Below are 15,993 nucleotides of genomic sequence, written 5' to 3'. Positions count from 1 at the left end.
GATGATGACTATTATGGTGAATATTTCATTTACACCTATTTACATATATATATATATATATATATATATATATAAAATTTTTTTTGATGCAGTGGGAAATGTATACTAATGCAGAGATTTTTAAAAATTTGTTTTATTTTAATAATTTTATTTATTTTATTTTAAAAAAATAGTTTTTATTTAGCTCATAAATGAGTGGGTAATTTCACAACATTGACAAGTTTTCTCCTCCTTCCTCCCCACCTCCCATGGCAGGTTGACTCATACATGTTAAACGTGTTAAAGTATAAATTAAATTCAATCTATGCATACATGTCCAAACAGTTATTTTTCTGTACAAGAGGAATCTGACATGGAAACAGTGTACAATTAACCTGTGAAGGAAATCAAAAATGCAGGGGAACAAAAATAGAGACTCTTCTCCCCCCCCCCCCAAGTAGTTCTCCTTTCTTGTTTCATCCACCCAATCGATTCTGCAAAGCCTGAAGAGGTGTATTCTGTCTCTTCCTTGTGGGAAGAATTAATCTTTGCCTTCCACCCTGAGCATCCCTGAGTTTAAGGGCTGTGAGGAGGGGGACGGAGAAAGCGGGGAGTGTATTTTCCAGGAAGAGATTGTGAAGGGAGGGGTCCTAGTACAGGTGCTCAAAATGAGAAATGTAGTAAAAATTTTCAGTTTTCCTTAGTTTGTGGATTCTGGTTTTAGATTATATGTACTGGGGGGTTGGGGGAGAGACCTACACACTCAGTATAGTGTTCTATTGTTATGTCATAATGTAGTATTATATGTCTAGTAGATATATTCCACAGTCCTACAACATTATATTAAACACATAAGTATATATTAAATGATTGCTGCTTTCCAGTCAGGCCTTGTGTTAGAGGGCTAATTACCCTGAAATTAGAACTTTGCTATTAGATATAGTCTAGGGGACTAGAGATTAAGTTGGCTGTTTACTGCACAATGAAATTCTTGGGGGGGGGGGAGGGTTGAAGGAATTTGTGACCAAAGGAGAACTAGAGATCCTGATTGATCACAAAATGATATAGTGATCACAATGATCTATCTATCTATCTATCTATCTATCTATCTATCTATCTATCTATCTATCTATCTTATTACGTATTATATGTGTAATTATATAATATATAAAATGGTATATAGTTATCTATTTATCAATATATATGATAGATTGATAAAATCAATATATATATGTATATTGATCAAATGATATATATTATATATAATTATATAATATATAAAAGGATATATATTGATCACAAAATATATATATATATATTGATGAGGTGGGAAATGGGATGTGCTAGCCCACACATTTTTAAAAATTTATTTTCTTTTTTAAAAATAGTTTTTCTTTACCAGAGAGATGAGGGGGTATTTTCACAACATTGACAAGTTTTCCCCTCCTTCCCACCTCCTCCACCAGATGGCAGGTTTGACCACTACATCTTAAATATGTTAAAGTATAAATTAAATACAATATATGTATACATGCCCAAGGAGTTGTTTTGTTCTACAAGACCAAGTTAGGGTTAGGGTTCTGATATATTATGTATATTATATTATATGGTATTATTGTAGAAGTAAATGATGATCTCCTGGTCCTGCTCTTTTTATTCAGCAACAGTACATGTAAGTGTCTCCAGGCCTTTCTGAAATCATCATATTGGTCATTTCTTACAGAACAATAATGGAATATATATGTGTATATATAAAACCTACATCTTACCAGGTCCTGTGCTCAGTACTAAACAAATAAATACAATAAAGAAAGCATAGGTGGGGAGGGGGGGCAGCTAGTTAGTGCAGCAGATAGAAAACCAGCCCTGAAGTCAGGAGGACCTGAGTTCAAATGTGGCCTCAGACACCTAACACTTCCTAGCTCTGTGACCCGGGGCAAGTTACTTAACCCCAATTGCCTCGAGGAAACCAAAAAAACCCCCAAAAACCAGAGGTTAGCCCCTGTTAGCAGGGGAACACACCTGGTCACTATGTGAGGACAGATGTAAAAACATGGGCAATGCTGATTCTAGGCCAGAATGAACTTTTGGATATCTAGAACACCATTTAAGGACAACTTAGATGCAAGCTTTGGGAGGCTGTTTGCACTAGCTTTCCTCTCCTCTTTGCAGGCTACTTGTCAGTCTCTCCAGGCCTTTCTGAAATCATCCTTTTGGTCATTTCTTACAGAACAACAATATTTAAGGAAAACATGTTCTCTTGGTGTCTCTCTCCCCGCCACAGATCCACCTGCCTCACACATATTCCTTTCTCATGCCTGATTACACAAGGAGATACTCCAGAATAAAACCAATTTTTTCCCAGAATTATTCCAACACTTTTCTCATAATTGATTTGAGCACTTAAAGAATATGGTTTCAAGACATTCAAAAAGGTCATGCCTTGGAAACATTTGTTCTGAGAGCTTCAGTTTCTCCTTTCAAGTTGGTGATGACTATTATGGGGGTGAATATTTCATTTTCACACACACATACACATACACACACACACACACACACACACACACACACACACACACACACACACATATATATATATATATATATATATTTTTGATGAGGTGGGAAATGTGGTGTGCTAACCCACACATATTTTTAATTTGCTTTATTTCCAATATTTTCATTATTTTATTTTTTTAAAATAGTTTTTATTTGCCAGATAGATGAGGGGGTAATTTCATAACATTGACAATTTTTCCCCTCCTTCCCAGCCTCTCCCCCCCCACGTGGCAGGTGGACCCTTATATATTAAATAAGTTAAAGTATAAATTAAATACAATCTATGCATACATGTCCAAACAGTTGTTCTGCTGTACAAAAGGAATCTGCCTTGGAAACAGTGTAAAATTAACCTGTGAAGGAAATAAAAACTGCAGGGGAACAAAAATAGAAGCTCATCCCCCCCCAAAAAATAGTTCTCCTTGTTTCTACCACCCATTCAATTCTGCAAAGCCTGAAGAGGTGTATTCTGTCCCCTCCTTGTGGCAAGAACTAACCTTTCCCTTCCTGCCTGAGGGTCCCTGAATTTAAGAGCTGTGGGGAGGAGGGAGCAAGTGGGGAGTATATTTTCCAGGAGGAGATTGTGAAGGGAGAGGTCCTAGTACAGGGGCTCAAAATTTTCAATTCTCCTTAGTTTGTGGATTCTGGCTTTAGATATGTGAACTGGGGGGTGGGGGGGAACAGACCTACACTCAGTATAGTGTTATATTATTATGTCATAGTGTAGTATTACGTGTCTAGTAGATATATTACACAACACTACAATATTATATTAAGCACATGAGTATATATATATATATCAAATGACGGCTCCTTGCCAGTTGGGCCTTTGGCTGAAAGCTTAATTACCCTAGAAGTAGAACTTTGGTATTAGGTGTAGCCCAGGGCCTAGAGATTAAGTGGGCTGCTTACTGCACAGTGAAATTCTTAGGGGGAAAGAAAGGGTTGAAGGAATGTGTGACCAAAGGAGAACTGGAGATCCTGATTGATCACAACATGCCCTTCTCAGCCCGGTCAGAAATGTGATGTTTAAGCTGGGCTTGATCCTTGGTTTGGGGAGAAGTCTTCCTGTTTAGGTGTGGTTAGCAGAGGAACTGATAAATAATTCATCCCTGAGGCAGTCTGGCTCCCAAGCTCTGGGAAACGGATCCAGTCAGAAATCCAAATTACAGCATACTACTGAGACCCACCTTCTGTAGGGTTTTATCTGTAGCCTATTTCCCTAAAGAAATGTGCCTTTTGGAAAAAAAAAAAAAAAAAAAAAAAAGAGAGAGAGAGAGAGAGAATGGCTATTGTACATTCTTCTCATTGCCAAACCCAGACTTAGACTTTTCACTGGACAAGGGCTGCAGAGGGTTGGACTGAAAAGCTAAACTGGACTTTATCAGAAGCTTCTCCCAGCCTGCCTCAAAGATAATTTTTATCAATATATCAGCTAACCCACGCATTATTATTATTATTATTATTATTATTATTATTATTATTATTATTATTTTAAACAGTTTTTACTTACCAGGTAATTTCACAACACTGACAAATTTTCCCCTCCTTCCCCCTCTACTCCCCCAGATGTCAGGTTGACCCATTCATGTTAAATATGTTAAAGTACAAATTAAATACAATATATGTTTACATGTCCAAACAGTTGTTTTCCTGTACAGGCCCCAGTTAGGGTTAGGGTTATTATGGATTATACTTATCATATTATATAGGATTGTTGTAGAAGTAAATGATGATCTCCTGGTCCTGCTCTTTTTATTCAGCAACAGTACATGTAAGTGTCTCCAGGCCTTTCTGAAATCATCCTGTTGGTCATTTTTCACAGAACAAGAAAGGAATGTATATGTGTATATAGGTAAGTATACATATATATAACCTACAATTTACCAGGTCCTGTGCTCAGGACTAAGTAAATAAATACAATAAGGAAAGCATAGGTGTGTGTGTGGGGGGCAGCTAGTTAGTGCAGCAGATAGAGAACAGGCCCTGAAATCAGGAGGACCTGAGTTCAAATGTGGCCTCAGACACCTAACACTTCCTAGCTCTGTGACTCTGGGCAAATTACTTAACCCCAATTGCCTCAGCCAAACAAAACAAAACAAAACAAACAAACAAAAATTTCTGAGGTTAGCCGGTGCTAGCAGGGGAACACAGCGGGTCACTATGTGAGGACAGATGTAAAAACATGGGCAATGCTGATTCTAGGCAGAATGAACTTTTGGATATCTGGAACTTCATTCAAGGAAAACTTCAACTCCAGCTTTGGGGAGGCTGTTTGGACTAGCTTTCCTCTCCTCTTTGCAGGCTACTTGTCTCTCCAGGCCTTTCTGAAATCACCCTGTTGGTCATTTCTTACAGAACAATAATAGTTAAGGAAAACATGTTCTCTTGGTGTCTCTCTCCCCACCACAGATCCACCTGCCTCACACATATTCCTTTCTCATGCCTGATTACACAAGGAGATACTCCACAATAAAACCTTTTTTTGCTTTGTTTTGTTTTGTTTTTCAGAATTATTCCAACAAATCATGTGACTCCTTTTCTCAAAACTGATTTGGCCCCTTTATGATTATGGTTTCAAGACATTCAAAAAGGTTATGACCTTGGAAACGTGTTCTGAGAGCTCCAGTTTCTCTTTTTAAGTTGATGATGACTATTATGGTGAATATTTCATTTACACCTATATATATATATTGATGAGGTGGGAAATGTGTGCTAACCCACAGATTTTTAAAAATTTGTTTTATTTTAATTATTTTATTTTTTAAAAATAGTTTTTATTTATCAGATAGATGAGTGGGTAATTTCACAACATTGACCATTTTCCCCCTCCTTCTTCCCTCCTCCCCAAATGGCAGGTTGACCCATACATGTTAAATAGGTTAAAGTATAAATTAAATACAATATATATATATACATGTCCAAACAGTTATTTTTCTGTACAAGAGGAATCTGACATGGAAACAGTGTACAATTAACCTCTGAAGGAAATAAAAAATGCAGGGGAACAGAGATAGAAGCTCATCCCCCACTCACCAAATAGTTCGCCTTTCTTGTTTCTACCACCCATTCCATTCTGCAAAGCCTGAAGAGGTGTATTCTGTCTCTTCCTTGTGGGAAGAATTAACCTTTGCCTTCCAGCCTGAGCATCCCTGAGTTTAAGGGCTGTGAGGAGGGGGAGGGAGGAAGCGGGGAGTGTATTTTCCAGGAAGAGATTGTGAAGGGAGGGGTCCTAGTACAGGTGCTCAAAATGAGAAATGTAGTAAAAATGTTCAGTTTTCCTTAGTTTGTGGATTCTGGTTTTAGATATGTGAACTGGGTGGGTGGGGAGAGACCTACACTAAGTATACTGTTATATTATGATGTCATAGTGTAGTATTATGTGTCTAGTAGATATATTCCATAGTACCACAATATTATATTAAGCACATAAGTATGTATTAAATGATTGCTCCTTTCCTGTCAGGCCTTGTGTTAAAGGGCTAATTACCCTGAAATTAGAACTTTGCTATCTGGTGTAGTCTAAGGACTAGAGATTAAGTTGGCTGCTTACTCCACAATGAAATTCTTAGGGGGGAAAAAAAGGGGTTGACTTGTTTCCCTATCCTTCCCTTCCCTTTTCGCCTCCCCGCCCCCCACTTCCAGCAGGCCAAGACGTTCCCCCTAAAAAAAACCCCACAGAGATTCAGAAGGGAAGCTCCCTCTGGTTCTAGGTGTTGACCAGGATCTGAGGGATGTAGGCAGAGCTTTGTTGTGATTGCTTCTGTGGGATTTGTTTGCTGTTCTTTTGAGGTCTTGCTTGCTACAGTTGCTGCTGAGGAAGAGGGGGTGAGAGAGAACAAAGTAACACATTGGGAAACTATATCACTAAAAGCCAACTTGGAAAAAGCTCAATGCTGAGCTCAGAAAAAATAAGGATTAGGAGTTGGGGGTTTGCCTATGTGATCAGGGAGAGAAATGAAGAGATAAATAACTGGCTAATTGTGCTTTCTCTTTTTCTTTCCTTTTTTGTTTTTTTTCTTTTTTTTACAGTTCAAACCAGCAAGATCCAAAATGAAAAAGGTGAATGAACAACCCAGAAAGATGAAAGCAAAGCAATTATTAGGGTTTGAGTTGAAATTGATGAAGATAGAAGATCTCCACAAAAAGAATGAATTTAACAAAAATATTAATTGCCCCAACAAACACAAAAGAAAAGGGAATACTTACAGAACCCCGATTTAGCAAAGAAAAATTGGAAGAAGATATTGATGAGTTCCCCCAGACAAAACTGAAACAAAACTCAAATATCTTAGGAAAGAAGACAATCCAGAAGTATGGAAGGTATCAGCTGCTTTAAAAATAACAAACAAAAACTTTTGACTTCTAAGATTCTTTCCTTTATGGCTGCTGCCAGTTCCAGTAAGAAACCATATGATTCATTCCTTTTTGGTGGAAGCACAATAAATTCGAACGGTATCCAAAGAAATGTGGGCGGTTATGGAGAGGGGAGTAGGCTGAGCTTTTACTAACTACATGTCCAATGTATTTGAGAAATTGAACCCCCTCCAAAAAAAAAACAAAAAACAGTGGTTGATCTGATCTGTGGAACAGTTTAGGTAATGAATATAAAGGAGAAAATGTTTGTTAAAGACAAAGCTCCTAGCTGGAATGCCAGGCAGTCGGTATTGGGGCCCCCCCTCCCCGTCTTCCCCAAAGAAAAAGAAAATAAATCTGCCCCGAGCACTGGAAAGTAGACCCAGACCACATTGCACCCTGTCTTGATACCGAGATCAGATCCAAAAAGGGTTACCTGAGTTAGGGATTCAGGGACATAGCCAAAGCCAAGGAAAGGGATTTTGAAATATGGACCTATCGGAACCAAGAGACCTAAGGGAAGATCAAAGAAGAGAGGAATCTGGGAGGGAAAAATTGACCCGGAACACATGATTTTCATTTCAGGACAGGGAAGGGTGTTTGCACGGGGTGCGTGCCATGGAACCAACCCGAGAAGAAAGGAAGAAACCTTGTGTCTCTTGTACTTGCTCAGCCTCCTTTCCCCCACCCCGACCCCCCAATAACGTGGGAAATGTTTTATTCGGATTTCTTATATATGAGTTTCTTAGGGCTTTTCTTGCCCGCTGAGTGGTAGGGAATGGGGTGGAGTGAGAAATAACGGAGGCAGGTGAGGATTGAGAATTAAAAGTAAAAAAGAGAGGCAAACGCCTCCTTTGGGGTGGTGGCTTTCTTTTTCTCCCCTGCGAGGGGGTGGGGAGTCGATCAACTGGGAAGAGAGATGGGTTCCCGGGGGGGCCGGGGGTGGGGTGGGGGTGGGCCGGGGTGGTGCTCAGGTCAGAGGGAGAAAAGGAGAAAAATTTGGAATTGATAAATAAATGAATGAATGAATGAATGAATGTTGAAGCCTCCCTTTCTGGGTACTTTGAAAAATAAAATACTTTAAAAAGAAAAGTATGGGGGAACATACACGTTACAAGGGGGTGGGGATGGGGGGATCTGGTGTCAGGAAAGGCTGGATCCTAGGGTAAACATAGAAGGGAGGGCGGGAGAAAATTTCGGAGCAATGTTTTCCAAAAATTAATGTGGAAAACTGTTTCATTGGAAAAATGAAATCCGTTTGCTTAGTGCCTCCCCCCCCCCCTCCAAAAAAAAAAAAAAAAAAAAAAGGGACGGCTGGGCTGGGGTAGAGAATTATTTCTGTGTTAAAAAAAAGGCGGCCACTAGGTGGCGCAGTAGATAGAGCACCAGCCCTAAATTCAGGAGGACCCAAGACCTCAGACACTTAACACTTCCTAGCTGTGTGACCTTGGGCAAGTCACTTAACCCCAGCCTCAGAAAAAAGAAAAAAAAAAAAAAAAAAAAGGATGGCGTGGCGTGGTGGTGGGGTGGGGGTGGTAAGTAAATTTGCAAGGTTCTATTTATTAATTTTTTTTTTCCTGGGTGGGGGGTAGATAATTATTTCAGAGCGTGACTGGGGGGAGAGGCTAAATGGGAAGAAAATTTTGTTAGGGTCCTTGGGTGATCACGAGCTATAGCTGTGGCGCCGAACGGGAGTGGGGGGGACAAGCACTCTCCAACTTAGTCTCTGGAGGCGAAAATTTGGACTGAGTTTCTGGCGGAGAAAATTAGTGAACCATTAAGGGAAACTGAGGCAGGGCGACTTAGGGAAACTGAGGCACGACATTTGAGGAGATGGAGGCAGAACAGTTCAGGAAACAGAGGCAGGACGACTTAGGGAAACTGAGGCACGACCATTAAGGGAAACTGAGGCAGGACGACTTAGGGAAACTGAGGCACGACCATTAAGGGAAACTGAGGCAGGACGATTTAGGGAGTAAACTGAGGCGGGATAATTTAGGGAAACTGAGGCAGGACAATTTAGGGAAACAGAAGCAGGACAATTTAGGGAAACAGAAGCAGGACGATTTAGAGAAACTGAGGCAGGACAATTAGGGAATTTTGATACAAAACCTGCGGCGGGAGTTGGGGGGGGAGGAGGGGATGGGGAAGGGGGAGGGAGGGAAACCCAGGCACCCGCTAACTAACTGCACTGCCAGGAGGTGTGGGGGGGGACCCAGACCCGGACAGTGGCTGGCAAAAGCCCCATGGGTTGGCACCTGCCCAGGCCCGGCATCTAGGGAAACTCTCAGCACGTAAGAAGGGGGCGGGAGGGGCGGGAAAAGGGCAGCACTCAATAAAAACGCCCGCCCCGCCCTCCTCCTCCTCTGGCTCAACCACCTACAAAACTTCTGGCCTCCGAGTCAGATGGAGGGGTCCAGAGGAAAATCCCAGTGGGGTCCCTTCTCTTCCTCTTCCCCCCCTCATCCCCTACCTAAGCAATCTCAATGACCTTCCCTCGGGCCCTCTGGACTCTTCATCCCATCCCTATTCCCACCGCCTTCCTCCTGGGACTCTTTGCTCTCACCCTTTAGGCGCCTGGCCAAAAACCATAGGAAAGCAAGTTTTCCTCTCGGAATCCCTAGCTTTCCTCGGGGCCTCCCGTCCCAGTGAGGGCACTGGGAGATCTCTGTGCGGCGGGGCAGTTTAGGGGCCGCTGAGCACAAATCACGAGGGTTCCTGCTAACATTTAGTCAATCACTGAATAACTAAGCCACTCACTCCAAGAACATTTCCTAGTGAATTCCTTCTACTGGGAAGAAGGAGGGAAACAGGCAGACAGGAACCAGGAGAGAGGAATTCATTCATTCCCTGAATCTAGGCCCGAGCCCTTTTGTGAAGAACTTCTTGCTTTACCCCACACCCCACAATCCCTCCAAGCTTTTCCTTAACTTTGTGTGTTCTGGGGATGGGGCTGCAATGTCTTCCTCCCACCCCCCCACCACACACACACACACACAAAGGAAGATGGACCAAACACTTACAAGGAACAACTAACTTGCTTCTCTTTTCTTCCCCCCCTTCCCCCAATCCAGGTGAGGTTTCTCCAGCACTTCCTTTCTTTTAGTTTGTGACACAGCAATCCACTTGCTACACACTCATTTTTACAGATGAGAGACAAATAACAAAATTCACCCGAAAGAACAACTAGTAAATCATCACAAGAGAATGCAGCTGTATGGGTGGGTGGATGGATGAAGGAAGGGAACCCAACACTGGCACCTCTCAAATTGCATTTTAAAAATGAAATAAAAAAACAAAACTCCCTTTTACTTCAACAGGGCTGTGCCCTTGGGACCTGGGAAGTTCTGGATAACTTGGGGCGGGGAACCACATCTCACAAGAGATCTCACAGGAGAGAAAGAGCACAGCAGGCAGCTCTGAAAACCTCCTGCGGCCCTTCTTGCCAGCCCCCCCCGCCCAGCTTTATTTATTTTTTATTATTCATTCATTTATTGAGAGAGATTGAGAGCATCAGTGACAACAGTGACCCGATTTTCAGTTTGGAAATTCAAAAGTTTCCCTTCATTTCCAACTAATGCGTCCTTTTCTGATTTTCTCTTACTTTAATGTCAGGATCCCGAGGTATGGGTTTACCAACAAGGCCTAATGAAGCTAAATGAGTTCAGCTTGGGAAGGCTTTTGTCTAAGCACTGGAGTTTCTGGAGAGGAAGATAAACCTGGTAACGGTGTCATGCCATATTCGTGAGGACCAGCGATTTGGCTTGCCACAGCTCTGGCTCTGTGTGTGTGTGTGTGTGTTTGTGTGTGTTTTTGGCTGGAGGGGGCACCTGCCAAATGGCTAGAAGGCAGAGGGGCCCAGGGAAGGACCTGACCTGACCCAAAAACACCTGGAGTTTCTGTTAAAATCTCTCTGACATCAGTTCCAGCTGAGATGATGAGGCTGCCTGACTGGCTCCCAGAGGATCCATCCAGCCACTCAACCTCCCTACTCCCCTCCTCTCCTTCCCAACCGAGGAGGTGGGCTGAGGCAGCTCTGGGACACGGTGTTTGCAGGAGGAACAGAGAGAAAAGGTTTGCAGAGTCTCAGAGATGGAAGGAAGGCTGGCTGCTTTTGCTGTCTGTTCCCTTGGACGAGCTTCCAGGGCAGTAAAACTCTTCATCGAGGGGGCCCTTAGGGAGAGAGGGGATGGGAGGGAGAGCTTTTCAGCTGGAGGGTTCAAAGAGCCTGGCTGACACAGGATCAAAAGGAACAAATGGTACATTGGGTGAAATCTTTGCCTTGAACAATTTGGGTGGCTCCACGGGACAGCTAGATGGATGCTCTGAGATGCAAGGGAAGAACTTTCCAAGGTAAGGCTTGCTGTACTTTTTATTCCTTGGGGTGCGAGGGGAGACAGCTAGCTAAAAAGGCTCCTTGATTTCTCATTCTCTCCCCCCAAACCCTTTCTTTTCTGCCTGGCTCCCTACACTTGAAAGTCCCATGGCCCTGCTTCCTTTACCTTTCCTCTTCCTTTTCAGCTACATTCCCTGGCATTACTCTAGACGGACTTTTGAAAAATCAATTTGGTGGGTCTTGAGCAATGTTTTCTCTTTTTCAAACGGGCTTTGGCAAAGTAGAATTATGCCCAAAGAGTTATCAAACTGCGCGTCCCCTTGGATCCGGCAGTGTTTCTAGGGGCTTATGTCCCAAAGAGATCTGAAAGGTGGGAAAGGGACCCCCGTGAGCAAAAAAAGTCTGCCGCAACCCTTTTGGTAGTGGCAAGACGCGAGAATCACTTGGAGAATGAGGGAATAAGTGACAGTATATGAATCTTATGGAATGTTATTGTTCTGTAAGAAACCATCAGCAGGATGGCCGCAGAGAGGTCTGGACAGACTTCTATGAACTGACACTAAGACAAATAAATGAACAGAACTGGGGAGATCCTGGTGCAGGGCAACCACAGGGTTGGGTGACCATGGATTCTGATGGGCTTGGCTCTCTTCAGTCAGGGAGGCTTCAGACCAGTTCTGATGATCTTGTGATGAAGCCAAAGAGAGGACCCTGGGAACTGACTGTGCTTCACAACACAGCATTTCCACTCATTTGGTGACTGTTTGCTTCCATTTTACGTTCTTTCTCCTTATTTCCCCCCCCCCTTCCCAGTTTCATTTGATTTCTCCTGTGCAGCAAGATAATTGTATAAACAGTTAGGTCTCCAAACACAGGTCAATTCTCTGAGAGCCTCCACAGCTGTGGATCATAGCACCTGAAGGAGTTGCAAGGCAGCCTTTGCTGACATAGGTGTTTCAGACTGGGAAAGAGAAGCATTGGAGGCAGAGGGACAGAAGAGAGCTCAGACAGTAAACAGCCTCTCAGAGGGGTCAGAACCCCTACTGCCTCTCCCAAGAAGAGATACATTCTGAATTGGATCTCCAGCAACCACTGTCAGGTGGCTCCTCTGCATTCCAACAGCTCTCCCGTGGATTTTCACCGGTAGGCACATATTGGATTGAACATATATTTCTACCTTGTTTAACATGTATTACACTACTTGCCATCTAGGGGAGAGGGTGAGGGAAAGGGGGAGGGGAAGAATTGTAAAAAATGAGGTTGCCAGGGTTGATTTGGAAGAATTATCCCTGAAGATGTTTTGAAAATAAAAAGCTTTAATCCAAAATGAAATAAATGAGCTTTAAAAATTTTGTTAGAGGCAGGGCAGGAAAAGCAGGGTTGTCTATAAGAGGCAAGACTGTCTCTTACAAGTGGGCTTTGGGAATTCACTTAGGCTAAAGGAGAGTTTAGAAATCTCCCTTCTTCCCCAGAGCCATAGACTCCCCTGCCTGTCTCTCTCCCTACTGGGACCTTACAAAACCAACCAAACAAACAACAAACAAAATAAAAGGAACAGAGATATGTATGTATGTATGTGTGTGTGTGTGTGTGTATATATATATATATATATAGATATAGATAGATAGATAGATAGAGATATATATAGAGAGAGATATATATATAGATATATTTTTTTAAACAAGCATCACTGTGTAGCTCCCATTTGGTGTAGTTCATTTGTCCTTCATTTCCCTTCATGTTGCCCTAAAATTTTAGCATAGATGATGGGAAAAGAAAGGAAGGGAATAAGCATTTACTTTTACCAACAATTAACCAGGTCGTGTGCTCAGCACTAAAAAAAATAAATAAAATAAAGAAAGCATAGGTGGGGGGGGGGGGGAGGTGGTGGAGGGGAAGCAGCTAGTTAGTGCAACAGATAGAGAACCAGCTCTGAAGTCAGGAAGACCTGAATTCAAATGTGGCCTCAGACACTTAACACTTCCTAGCTGTGTGACCCTGGGCAAGTCACTTAATACCAATTGCCTCAGCAAAACAAACAAACAAACAAACAAAAAATAATAATAATGAAAATAAATAAATAAATCAGAGCTTAGCCCCTGTTAAGAGGGGAACACAGCTGGTCACTATGTGAGGACAGATGTAAACATGGGCAATGCTGATTCTAGGACAGAATGAACTTTTGGATATCTGGAACACCATTTAAGGACAACTTAAACTCGAGCTTTGGGAGGCTGTTTGCACTAGCTTTCCTCTCCTCTTTGCATGCTACTTCTCAGTCTCTCCAGGCCTTTCTGAAATCATCCTGTTGGTTATTTCTTACAGAAGAATAATATTTAAGGAAAAGATGTTCTATTGGTATCTCTCTCCCCACCACAGATCCACCTGCCTCACACATATTCCTGTCTCATGCCTGATTACACATGGAGATACTCCATAAAAAAACGTGTTGTTTTTTTTTTTTTCTTTCAGAAATATTCTAACAAATCCTGTGAGTCCTTTGCTCAGAACTGATTTGGGCCCTTAATGTGTATGGTTTCAAGACATTCAAAAAGGTCGTGCCTTAGAAACATGTGTTCTTAGAGCTTCAGTTTCTCCTTTTAAGTTGATGATGACTATTATGGTGAACATTTCATTTATTCCTCTCTCTCTCTCTCTCTATATATATATGTGTGTGTGTGTGTGTATATATTACATATATATATATATATATATATATAATATATATATATTTTTTTTTTATGAGATGGGAAATGTGGTGTGCTAACCAACGCATTTTTAAATTTTGTTTTATTTTAATTATTTTATTTTTTTTCTCCAGAGAGATGAGTGGGTAATGTCACAACATTGACAATTTTTCCCCTCCTTCCCCCCCCCCCCCAGATGGCAGGTTAACTCCTACATGTTAAATAGGTTAAAGTATAAATTAAATATAATATCTGTATACATGTCCAAACAGTTGTTCTGCTGTACAAGAGGAATCTGACTCGGAAACAGTGTAAAATTAACCTGTGAAGGAAATAAAAAATGCAGGGGAACAAAAATAGAGGCTCATCCTCCCCCAAATAGATCTCCTTTTTTTTTTTTTTTTTTTTTTTAACCACCAATTCAATTCGGCAAAGCCTGAAGAAGTGTAATATGTCTCCCCCTTATGGCAATAACTAACCTTTGCCTTCCTGCCTGAGATCCCTGAGTTAGAGGCCTGTGAAGAGGGGAGCCAGGAAGTGGGGAGTGTATTTTCCAGGGGTCCTAGTATAGGTACTCAAAATGAGAAATGTAGGAAAAGTTTTCAATTTTCCTTAGTTTGTGGATTCTGGTGTTAAATATATGAACTGTGGGGAGAGCCTACACTCAGTATAGTGTTATATTACTATGTCTTAGTATAATATTATATGTGTAGTAGATATATTCCACAGTACTACAATATTATATTAAGCACATAAGTATAAATAACTAAGGACTGCTCCTTTCCAGTCAGGCATTTTGCTTGAAGGGCTAATTACCCTCGAATTAGAACTTTGCTATTAGGTGTAGCCCAGGGACTAGAGATTAAGTAGGCTGCTTACTCTTACTGCACAGTGAAATTCTTAGGGGGAAAAAAAGAGTTGAAGGAATGTATGACCAAAGGAGAACTAGAGATCATGATTGATCACAAAATGATATATTGATCACAATGATCTATCTATCTATCTATACATATATATGTATATTGATATATACTGATAAATTGATAAATATACATTTTAAAATATATATGATATATATTAACAAAATAAATATACATTGATAAAATGATATATATGATTATGTAATATATAAAATTATATATATATGTATATTTTTTTAACTGAGATGGGAAAGGGGTGTGCTAACCCACACATATTTTTAAAATTTTATTTTATTTTTTATTTTATTTTCTTTTTAACTGTTTTTATATACCAGACAGATGAGTGGGTAATTTCACAATATTGACAATTTTCCCCCTCTTTTCCACCCACCCCCCATGGCAGGTTGACCCCTACATGTTAAATATGTTAAAGTGTAAATTAAATAAAATCTATGCATACATGTCCAAACAGTTGTTCTGCTGTACAACAGGAATCTGACTTGGAAAGAGTGTATAATTAACCTGTGAAGGAAATCAAAAATGCAGGGGAACAAAAATAGAGGCTCACACCGCCCCCCAAATAGTTTTCTTTTCTTATTTCTACCACCCATTCCATTCTGCAAAGCCTGAAGAGGTGTAATCTGTCTCCTCCTTGAGGCAAGAACTAACCTTTGACTTACTGCCTGAGGGTCCCCGAGTTTAAGAGCTGTGAGGAGGGGGGAGGGAGGAAGTGGGGAGTATATGTTCTAGGGAGAGATTGTGAAGGGAGGCATCCTAGTACTGGTGCTCAAAATGAGAAATGTAGCAAAAGTTTTCAATTTTCCTTAGTTTGTGAATTCTGGTGTTAGATATATGAACTGTGGGGAGAGCCTACACTCAGTATAGTGTTATATTACTATGTCTTAGTATAATATTATATGTGTAGTAGATATATTCCACAGTACTACAATATTATATTAAGCACATAAGTATAAATAACTAAGGACTGCTCCTTTCCAGTCAGGCATTTTGCTTGAAGGGCTAATTACCCTCGAATTAGAACTTTGCTATTAGATGTAGCCCAAGGACTAAGAGATTAAGTTGGCTGCTGTCTGAAGAGTGAAATTCCTGGGGGTAAAAAAAGGGTTGAAGGAATGTGTGACCAAAAGAGAACTAG

General features: G+C 41.1%; 2 long non-coding RNA genes across 3 annotated transcripts in view; both read left to right on the top strand.

Annotated features, from left to right (window-relative positions):
• The window catches only part of LOC141545100 (uncharacterized), a 14,368-nt gene extending 10,083 nt beyond the window's left edge, over positions 1-4,285 (top strand). Inside the window, exons 2-3 of the long non-coding RNA XR_012482883.1 lie at positions 1-16; positions 1,641-4,285. The exon at positions 1-16 is cut by the window's left edge and continues 128 nt beyond it. This is a non-coding gene — a long non-coding RNA (uncharacterized LOC141545100). The remainder of the gene's footprint in view (positions 17-1,640) is intronic.
• The window catches only part of LOC141545099 (uncharacterized), a 27,479-nt gene extending 20,360 nt beyond the window's left edge, over positions 1-7,119 (top strand). For both annotated transcript variants that reach the window (XR_012482882.1, XR_012482881.1), the window contains 3 exons: positions 4,302-4,393; positions 5,050-5,199; positions 6,571-7,119. This is a non-coding gene — a long non-coding RNA (uncharacterized LOC141545099). The remainder of the gene's footprint in view (positions 1-4,301; positions 4,394-5,049; positions 5,200-6,570) is intronic.
• The last annotated feature ends 8,874 nt before the right edge of the window (positions 7,120-15,993 follow it).

The sequence above is a fragment of the Sminthopsis crassicaudata genome, chromosome 5, assembly GCF_048593235.1.
Source record: "Sminthopsis crassicaudata isolate SCR6 chromosome 5, ASM4859323v1, whole genome shotgun sequence".
Classification (NCBI taxonomy): Eukaryota; Metazoa; Chordata; class Mammalia; order Dasyuromorphia; family Dasyuridae; genus Sminthopsis; species Sminthopsis crassicaudata.
This window is presented reverse-complemented; position numbering and strand designations above follow the sequence as displayed.